This window comes from Polypterus senegalus, chromosome 10, assembly GCF_016835505.1.
Source record: "Polypterus senegalus isolate Bchr_013 chromosome 10, ASM1683550v1, whole genome shotgun sequence".
Classification (NCBI taxonomy): domain Eukaryota; kingdom Metazoa; phylum Chordata; class Cladistia; order Polypteriformes; family Polypteridae; genus Polypterus; species Polypterus senegalus.
The window spans coordinates 10,932,601-10,943,830 of NC_053163.1; the positions used below are offsets into that span (position 1 = coordinate 10,932,601).

At 35.9% G+C, this 11,230-nt stretch overlaps 1 long non-coding RNA gene across 1 annotated transcript; it reads right to left on the minus strand.

The window, feature by feature from the left end:
• Positions 1-6,847: 6,847 nt before the first annotated feature.
• On the minus strand, positions 6,848-10,870 carry LOC120536553. Its single transcript, XR_005635146.1, has 3 exons — positions 10,700-10,870; positions 10,590-10,616; positions 6,848-6,930 (listed from the first exon to the last, which is right to left on the minus strand). It is a non-coding gene; the product is annotated as an uncharacterized LOC120536553 (long non-coding RNA).
• Positions 10,871-11,230: the final 360 nt, after the last annotated feature.

Sequence of the window (11,230 nt, forward strand, 5' to 3'; positions counted from 1 at the left end):
ATGACATATATGCAGCGGCCTCACCTTTGTGCTGGAGTCTCACCGGTTGACTCTTATCTCTGTAAACATCTCCCTTCCTGAACACACACACGTAACTCCCATTGTTGTTCTCACTGGTGTGTGGAATCCTGAATGTGATCTTTGATGAGGTGTGTCGTGGATGCCAGGGGTGATGACCCGGCCGGGACGCCTTGGAAGACCAGAAGTGGGCGTGCGATCATCTGGGATCATGTGGGGGCTGCCTTCCTGGTTGCTTTGGGGGCCACGGGTTCAGGGCATGGAAGCTCCACCCTGTAGGGGCCCGTGGTCACCTCCAGGAGGCGCCCCAATGCCTTGGGGACCTGTTGCCCCAGCACTTCCTCCACAACAGGAAGTGCTGGGGGGAAGATTTAGGACGACACCCGAGAGCTGCCGGGAGGACAGCCGGCACTTCCACCACGCTGGGGTGTGGCCAAGGGAGGAATGCCGGGAACGCCTGGGGCTCATCCGGGAACTGGATAAAAGGGGCCATCTCCATTCATTCAGGGCTGGAGTTGGGAGGCGGAAGGACAAAGCACATGAGAGGTGTGGAGGCGGCCCGAAGAGAGGCATTTGTGTGGCCAGGACTGAGTATCTGGGGTGTTGTGCACTGACTGGGTCTGAGTGACCATTGTAAATATTGTAAATAAACGCGTGGTGAGGATTAACAACATGTCTGCCTGTCTGTGTCCGGGTCAAGTCCACAGGTGTCAGCAGACTGTAAGGACAGCAACTCTCCATCCCTACAAAGTTCAAAAGAACCACCTGAGGTGCTCTTTATATTGGACTCTTCAGGAAACAAGCAGGTAAAGGTCACCTCCGCTCCCTCAGTTAAACTCTGTACTTGAAGAATAAGCAAAACTTTGGATTCTACAAGAAAAGAAAAGAAAACAAAATGCTAAAGGAGTTCCATCGACACATCTGTATTCAATGGTATATTCCAGAGACTACTACTCCAGAGAGTTAATTTACACCTGATTTATTCCCATTCACTCCGTTTATAAAGTGTTTAAAGTACCACATCCCACCGAGTCAATTCTCTGTTCACAATCGTAGCTGGTCAAGATTTGATAAAGTGTCAGGAATGAAAAAACATGAATTCCATTCATCCATCAATTTAGTGCACTTGTATCATTCAGTGTTGGAGGTAAAGTAGACCAGACGTTATCCAGACAGCACCAGTGGGGAGAATGAAGTCTGGGGGATGACACCAGTCCATTTAAGTGGAAGCTCAAGGACACACTGGCATTAACTTTAGAGTCACCAATTAACATAAACCACCTGTCTTTTAGAGGAAAACCAAACGCCATAGAGAAGCTCACACAGACATGGAGAGTATAACCACCTACCACACAGACAGTCATTCAGTTGGGAATTAATGAAAATGATTAATTAAAAACTACAATATGATGTTTTATTATATCATACCTCCATTGTGCAGAGTACGGGTTAGAGAAGTATCTGCTTAAGTTGTATAAGGAACAGATAGATAGATAGATAGATAGATAGATAGATAGATAGATAGATAGATAGATAGATAGATAGATAGATAGATAGATAGATAGATAGATAGATAGATAGATAGATAGATAGATGATTATAGTATAGTTGGCAGGATCACAAGTTTACATAGATAGATTTCCGTCTCAAAGGGGAAACTGAGACTTTACAGAGGCTCAAAAAAAATATAACTATTTTAACAAACCCAACAAGGATATATAAGAACACATTTGCAATAAAGTGTGCAGCTTTAGTCTCCATGTTACCAAAACAACATTACAATACCAGAGGAACCTGATGACCTTCTTTATGATTCATGCAGTTCACCTTTACTATTAAGTTATGAGCTAATATATGGCACTCATACAGTGTTTTGACCCAACCAACAGCCTGTAAAATATCATGCGACCAAATAAGAATTTTGCACCATCATTTAACTGGCATCATGCAGAGGTACCAAGTAATGTGTAATTAATGTCTTCATATAAACTTGTCTTACCTTTGACTCTAATGCAGACTGAATTATTAGTCTGAAAGTCTCCCAGTCTGTCTGGACTCTTCGTCCCATAAGCACACTCGTATCTCCCAGCTTGTTCTGCTACGATGGACTCCAGCGCAAACATAGCAGTTCTTTTACCACTTAAAATGGTCTCACTCTTAACTTTCTTCCCGTTATGAAATAAAAAGAAGGAGCCCTCTTGAGTCTGTTCCCAGTGATTTAAGGCCACCATACAACTCAAAGTTAACTTAGACCATTCATCTACCGTTTCCTGGTCAGTCAGGACTTTTGCTGGAAAGAGCTGTTCTGTCAAAATGTGAAAAATGGACAGATGTGGACAAAGTGTTCACTGGAATAAACAACTTAAAATGTTTCTGAACCTTATATCAGTTCCAGTTGTATTTGTTTTAATAATAATACAAGCAATTACCCCCAAACATTATTACAGCAAACACTGCAGATTTTTATGCTAAGTGCATCTGCAAACAGCTTACCATTTTATGCTAAAGCTTCATCAGTTTTACTTGGTAGCATCTTTTATATAGTAAGTTGAGTGTATGAGAAATGAACAAATAAAATTAGTTAAGATTCATGTTGCTTTGCACAATATCTTTTGAGTGCAATTTAGTATAATCCATTTGGTTTTCTCTTTCACATCTTGATTTATGTCAAGATCACATTTCATGTAACGTTCTTCACCTGCTATATACTAGAAAAGCATTGGGATGAGAAGGTATTTAAAATTAAAATGTAAAAGTAAAACTAGTGCAGAACCTAAAAGTGCGCTTTCTATGGGAAACTTCATATGACAAACAGTGTAGAGTTACAGAAACTATTAACAGACGAGAAACTTCAAAACTACGACATTAATGTCGATCCGTTGTGTTATCAAATCTGCTTAATGGAGGTCACGGTCACAGTTGGTCCAGGACAGACGTCAGCAACATCTCAGTCAATGCAGGGCAACCAGCACCAGGTGAAGGAGCAGAACATTACAGGCTAAAGTACCAATCTATCTATCTATCTATCTATCTATCTATCTATCTATCTATCTATCTATCTATCTATCTATCTATCTATCTATCTATCTATCTATCTATCTATCTATCTATCTTTGTTATCCTGGCTACTATACTTAATTCATATCTTTCTATTATATAGTGCCTTATATGTCTAGCTACTTTATCTATCATACATTTCTTTTTCTATCTTTCAATCTGTTATATAGTGCATTATTGGACTACCATAGAAAAAAAATAACTATACACTATATTGATAAATGTAGTTTATATGTTAAAAAACGCAATATGCTGGATTCATCTTTCTCCAGTGCTGCTGTAGTAGGAAACATTAATGATAAGCAGTGTAAGATAAGTCCTCAAGTGTCCATTATTCATTAGTAATAAGTTTTCAGATTGGTGAGTTGGAACAACTAAAATTCTTGGACCTTAGGAATTCATAATCTAATAGCGCTGGGGTTTTTAGGTGTTGGCGTTTTGTGAAAAGCTGTAAAAAATTTTGACTTTAACCATTTGCACCATGTCAGTATTTTAGATGTACAGATATGTACTTTATTTTTTCCTAGCAAGAACAAAGTATCACTTGTATGTTTAAAGAGTTAGAGCTCAGTTTTGTGATATTGTGCATATGATAAAAGAGAGCACAGACTTTTTTGTTTAAATTTAATTTACATTTTGAAATCAGAAATAGCAAATGTTATACCATATATACTGTATATATATTGTGTTATGCATTTTTAAATATTTTTTTAATTACGTTAAATAATATTTTCTAAATATACAATGTATATATCTCAATATGTCATTTCTGATTTGAAAATGTGAATCAATGTAAGCGGTCATTTTTTTGAAATCATCCATAAAATCATGAAATTCATTTGTAGCTTTTCAAACATACATGTGATCCTTTATTTACTGTATGTGTATTTGTTATATGTGTGCGCAATCATCCTGATATGAAATAAAGTCTGAACCCTTTGTCTGTCATCAGTTTTGTTTTAATTCATTTCAAACTCATTCCTCTTCATGTTAAGCCCAAGAAGGTGGGACCCCCAAATATGCAGGTGGGCCGCTAACAGACCAGCCACCTGAGTTAGTAAAGTTTAGTGCAGATTGCCATTCTTTGATCTTAAACCTCGGATGTTTTGCATTGCTATGCCTCTTTTGTTTCTTTATTGTATTTTTAATATCTTGGGCCTTTTGTGTTACTAGGTCTCTTGCTGTTATTCTTTAATTATTATTATCTTATTATTATTATTTAAATCACTGACTATCAAAACTGTTTTGTTTTTTTCTCCATTTAGGCTGATCATTAGCAGAATTCTCTCGGTGTCGTTAATAGTCTCAGGGCTGTCTTTTAATCTCGATCTGTCGTTCTGTATGTTACACAGAGCACTGGACACAAAACCATCACATCACAAGACTGGTCAGTTTAGAGCCGCCAGCCTACCAAACCTGCACGTCTTGTAGATGTGGGAAGAAAACTTTAGGAAACAGAGAAGAGCCAGCAGAGGATCGTGCATACTTCATACTGATGGTGAGCAGGCTACAATTAAAGTCTATTGGGGCTTTTTACTCAGTCTCATAAAATTAATGTGGCATACATTTCTTTGGTGTGTATCTGATAAAATATTAATGAAACATCTTTTGATTATAATTCCTTTTTAACAAATATGTGATTCCCTCTATTGAAGAATTCTGTAGAGCAGAGTCAATTGTAAAGGACCAGACATTTTCATTATAAGATGACATATATGCAGCAGCCTCACCTTTGTGCTGGACTCTCACTGGTGGACTCTTAACTATGTAAGCATCTCCTTTCCTGAACACACACACGTAAATCCCATTGTTGTTCTCACTGGTGTGCTGAATCCTGAATGTGACCCCTGGTGAGGTGTCAGCGGACTGTAAGAACAGCAACTCTCCATCCCTGCGAAGTTCAAATGAACCTCCTGAGGTGCTCTTTATCTTGGACTCTTTAGGAAATGAGCAGGTAAAGGTCACCTTCACTCCCTCAGTTAAACTCTGTACTTGAAGAATAAGCAAAACTTGGGATTCTACAAGAAAAGAAAAAAAATACAAAATGCTAAAGGAGTTCCATAGACACATCTGTATTCAAGAGTATACTCCAGAGACTATGCAAGAGTTAATTTACACCTGATTTATTCCCTTTCACTCAGTTTATAAGGTGTTTAAAGTACTGGATCCCACCGAGCTGATACCCTGTTTACAATCAGAACTGGTCAAGATTTGATAAAATGTCAGGAAGGATGCAACATGAATTCCATTCATCCATCAATTTAGTGCACTTGCATCATTCAGTGTTAGAGGTAAAGTAGACCAGACGTTATCCAGACAGCACCAGTGGGGAGAATGAAGTCTGGGGGATGACACCAGTCCATTTATGTGGAAGCTCAAGGATACACTGGCATTAACTTTAGAGTCACCAATTAACATAAACCACCTGTCTTTTAGAGGAAAACCAAACGCCATAGAGAAGCTCACACAGACATGGAGAGTATAACCACCTACCACACAGACAGTCATTCAGTTGGGATTTAATGAAAATGATTAATTAAAAAATACAATATGACGTTTTATTATATCATACCTCCATTGTGGGTTAGAGAAGGTTTTACTTAAGTTATGCAAGGCACAGATAGATAGATAGATAGATAGATAGATAGATAGATAGATAGATAGATAGATAGATAGATAGATAGATAGATAGATAGATAGATAGATAGATAGATAGATAGATAATTATAGTATAGTTGGCAGGATCACAAGTTTACATAGATAGTATTCTGTCCCCAAGGGGAAACTGAGACTTTACAGAAGCTCAAAAAAATATAAATATTATAACAAACCCAACCAGGATATATAAGGCTACACTTGCAATAAAGTGTGCAGTTTTGGTCTCCATGTTACCAGAACAACATTACAATACCAGAGGGACTCTAAGAACAACATGCTAGACTACCTCACAGCTCCAGGAGAGACTGGCTTACAATCTTGTGGGATTTACAAACTCACACCATTACTGAATGGGCTTTAATATCTGGCACCACACCCAGAGGGGGTTTCTGTGGGCATAGACTTTGGTACCCAAATACCAGAACTGAATTAGTAGATTTGTAAAATGAATATGAGGGAAAACAGAGGTTCGGATTTAAATGACTACCTCAAACTAAATAAATTTGGGTGCTCCTCATCAATTAATCTTCTTTGTTCATTTATTATCTGTATCTGCTTTATCCAATTCCTATATAAAAGTTGTTTAATCCTAATATACTCAACCACACATAATCAGTCTGTCCATGAAGACAATGCAGAGCCTTACTCCAATATATCGTATACTGCATACTTATAAAATATTGAGAGTTCATGACATGTGGAGGCAGAACCTGATGACCTTCCTTATGATTCATGCAGCGCACATTTACTATTAACTTATGAGCTAATATATGAGAAGCAGTCTATAAAATTTCATGTGATGAAATAAGAATTTTGCACCACCATTCATCTGTTGTACTACAAAGATACCAAGTAAGGTTTGATTAATGTCTTTATATAAACTTGTCTTACCTTTGACTCTGATGCTGACTGAACTATTAGTCTGAAAGTCTCCCAGTCTGTCTGGACTCTTCGTCCCATAAGCACACTCGTATCTCCCAGCTTGTTCTGCTACGATGGGCTCCAGCATAAAAATAGCAGTTCTTTTACCACTTAAAATGGTCTCACTCTTAACTTTCTTTCCATTATGAAATAAAAAGAAGGAGCCTACTTGAGTCTGTTCCCAGTGATTTGAGGCCACCAGACATCCCAAAGTTAACTTAGACCATTCGGCTACCATTTCCTGGTCAGTCAGGACTTTTGCTGGAAAGAGCTGTTCTGTCAAAATGTGAAAAATGGACGATGTGGACAAAGTGTTCAGTGAAAAAAAAAAAAAAAAACTATTTATGAACATTATATCAGTTCCAGTTGTATTTGTTTTAACAATAATTCAAGCAATTACCCCCAAACATTATTACAGCCAACACTGCAGATTTGTATGCTAAGTGCATCTGCAAACAGCTTACCATTATATACTAAACCTTCATCAGTGTCTGTTGAATTTTTGTGTTCATGAGAAATCAACAAATAAAATTAGTTTTCATGTTGCTTTGCACAATATCTTTTAGGAACAATATAGTATAATACATGTGGTTTTCTCTCTCACATCTTGATTTATGTCAAGATCACATTTGATGTAACGTTTTTCACCTGCAATACACTAGAAGAGCATTGAGATGAGATGGTATTTAAAATTAAAATGTAAAAGTAAAAGTAGTGCAGAACCTAAAAGTGCGCTTTCTATGGGAAACTTCATATGACAAACAGTGTAGAGTTACAGAAACTATTAACAGACGAGAAACTTCAAAACTACGACATTAATGTCGATCTGTTGTGTTATCAAATCTGCTTAATGGAGGTCACAGTCACAGTTGGTCCAGGACAGACGTCAGCAACATCTCACTAAATGAAGGGCAACCAGCACCAGGTGAAGGAGGAGAACATTACAGGCTAAAGTATCTATCTATCTATCTATCTATCTATCTATCTATCTATTATATAGTGCCTTTCATATCTATCTATCTATCTATTATATAGTGCCTTATCTATCTATCTATCTATCTATTAATCTATTATATAGTGCCTTTCATATCTATCTATCTATCTATCTATCTATCTATCTATCTATTATATAGTGCCTTTCATATCTATCTATCTATCTATCTATCTATCTATCTATCTATCTATCTATCTATCTATCTATCTATTATATAGTGCCTTATCTATCTGTCTATCTATCTATTATATAGTGCCTTATCTATCTATCTATCTATCTGTCTATTATATTGTGCCTCAAGTGTCTATCTACTGTACCCATCATATATTGCCTTTCCTATCTACCTATCTAATCATACAGTGCTTTCTTTTTTTTCTGTTTCACTTTGTCATTTAGTGCTTTTCTTGTCTATATAAATGTCTATCTACGGCATTTTGTACTATTATTTATAAAATTCAATGTTTGTCTATTAAACAGTTTGTGAATTTTTTACATTTGGTTTTTAAATTTACGAGGGAATATTTGTCACATTCTGTTTTTATACAAGTAAAGTTTTATACATAATCAGATATGTTGTAGACGGAGTGCATTTATAAAGCTGAACATATGGTGTTAAATTTTGTATATATATAGTAGAGTTTAAAAAGACCCAGGGAGACGTCCTGTAAACACAATAAGTTTAAAATATATTTATTTTTCTGAAATATAAGTATTTAAACAGGTTTGCTTTATTAGACTAGCATAGAAAAACAATAACTGTACACTAAATTGATAAATTTAATTTATTTGTTTAAAACCACAACATGCTGGATTCATCTTTTCCTGGTGCTGCTGTGGTAGGACACATTAATGATAGGCGTTGTAAGATAAGTCCACAAGTTTCCATTTTTCATTAGTAATAAGTTTTCAGATTAGTGAATTTGAACAGCTAAAATTCTTGGACTTTCTAGTAATTCATAATCTAATAGCTGCTGTTTTGTGAAAAGCTTTAAAAACTATTTACTTTAACCATTTGAATCATGTCAGTATTTTAGATGTACAGATATGTACTTTATTTTTTCATAGCAGAAACAAAGTATCACTTGTATGTTTGAAGAGTTAGAGCTCAGTTTTGTAATATTGTACATATAATAAAAGTGACCACTGATTTTTTTGTTTAAATATAATTTATATTTTGAAATCAGAAATAGCATATGTTATAACATGTATAACACAATGTATATAGAGTGTATATATTTTTTTATAATTTTTTAATTTTATATATATAATCTCAAAATGTCATTTCTGATTTCAAAATCAGAATGTTTACTCTAAAAAATCAGTGATTATTTTTTTTAAAACATCCATGAAATCATGAAATTCATTTGTAGCTTTTCAAACATATCAGTGATGCTTTATATACCGTATGTGTATTTGGTGTATGTGTACACAGTCATCCTGATATGAAGCCCAGCCTGAACCCTTTGTCCGTCGGCAGTCTGCACATCCTCTCTGTGCCTGCATGGTTTCTCCTCACGATATTTCAGTTCTTCTCCTCCATCGCTAGACCGTGAAGTTAACTGACAGTTGCAAATGGACTCTAGAAGTGAGAGTGTGGATGCTTGTCCTGTGATGGCCTTGTGTTCAGTCCAGTGTTTGCATGTTGGTTTGCACAAAATACTGCCAGCGTGGGGTCTTGTCCCCTGCAACCCTGAATTATCTACATGTGTCGGTGTGTCTGTAAGTGTGTTTATAGGTTAAGTGAAAATTGGAATGAAATTGACACTTATTAAGAAGAACTTTATATATATATATGTTCCAAATCCTTTCCAAATATAAAATAAACAAAGATGTACAAACCCTAATGTTACATTGTGTAAATCTTTGTATATTTATCAAACAATGTTTCTCAACATTAAGTTTTTTGTTTGTAACTTTTTAAAGTTATTTTGCATTAAACTCACAAGTGAGGGTGCGCTTACTCAGAATAAGCAGAAATTAAATTTGAATAATTTTTTTTAATTTTTCCAAAATGTTTACACATAATTTTATGTACCTATAATGTAAATATAAAATGAGCTTATAGTATAATGTGTCCAAATATACTTCTTCATATACTGTATAGTGCATTTACCGTATATGCTCCAATAGTGGCCCCCGGCGTTAATTTAAAAAACTAGCCTCGGCTCCCGGCACACAATAGAGACCGGCTGCTATTAGAGACCGGTCATTATTAATAAAAACCTTCAGAACGCAATATTTTTTTCGTGCATGTCGGTACATGTAGGTACACAAAAATATCAGCTAATATTACAAACAGCTACTTTATTTGAATTTCACATGCTGCATAAGACTGTTAAAGATAAATGTCAATGTCTTTCTGTACCTTTCGCTGCTATTAGTCATCCGAATCCGCAATGATGGCTTCATTGTTGTCCAATTCACTATCGTCTTCCTCTTCTTCCAGGTTTGTCCGTATTTTGGTCAACCCGGCACGAAAATGAAGCTTTTTTAGAAACCGGTATATCCGTATTTCTTATATATGCAACGTGCTGACATGCACATGTATTACACACGCAAAGATACAGACGCTTACAATGTACGCTAGTAGGCAAGTATCAAAGACCCGGCTACTGTTAAAGACCGGCTACTATTTGGTCGTGTCCCCTCTGAAGCCCGGCGCTTATTAGAGACCGGCGACAATAAGAGACTCAGCGTTTCTTGGAACATATACGGTAGTTTCATTATTTTTTTATTTTATATTTGTAAGGAGAAAAAAATATTTAAGCATATTTTCAAATATTATTCACCGTTCATCTGAACTTAAAAATTCAATATTCATTTTTAAAGATTAAAATATCCTCCACCTACTTTACTAATTATTTTATCTTTAGAAAGAACAGTTTTGTTCAAGTGTATATATTGCTCATTATTGGTTTTCTGGTGAGGTGAAAATGCTTACCTGCTGGAACCAGATGAATTGTTGCCACTGTAAAAGAAAAATTAGATTAAATCTATAATTACTACAATGACAAATGTGTTTTTTGTCATGAAAAAGAATAAAACAATTACCAATCACAGTCATACAGATTGTCCATGGCATGTTCATCTTCAATTCGGTGTTAGGCTGAAAAGTTGGGTGTAGAGATGTAAAAGTCAGTGTGATGTCGACTCAGATTCTGAACAAAGAAGTGAGGCGCGTGTGTCTCTGAATGTCTACGCTTAAGAGTTGCTAATAGAAGACGAGCACACGACCGCCTGAAGTAGCTCTGCATACTTTCTGTTTCATGATGTCTGTATATGCTCTGCATGCTCTCTGCGTCGCTCATAATTTGGTTTTGGCTCTGATGATAAGACATTAGCCACAACTGTCAAGTGTGCCTCCAGATAAAGTGCAAACCTCTATTCTACAGTTTTAAAAATGTTTGTATTATTTTTGTTTTGCTATGTGATTGCATTTTTTAACAAGCCATATTTCATTTTTTTCCTTTGGTGGTTTTGTGATTCTTTCATATTAGTTTTTTTTTTTTTTTATAATCTAAGTAGTTACAGGCCTGCAAAATGAATTGTTTCCATTTAATGCATTGTAAAGACATCCTTGAG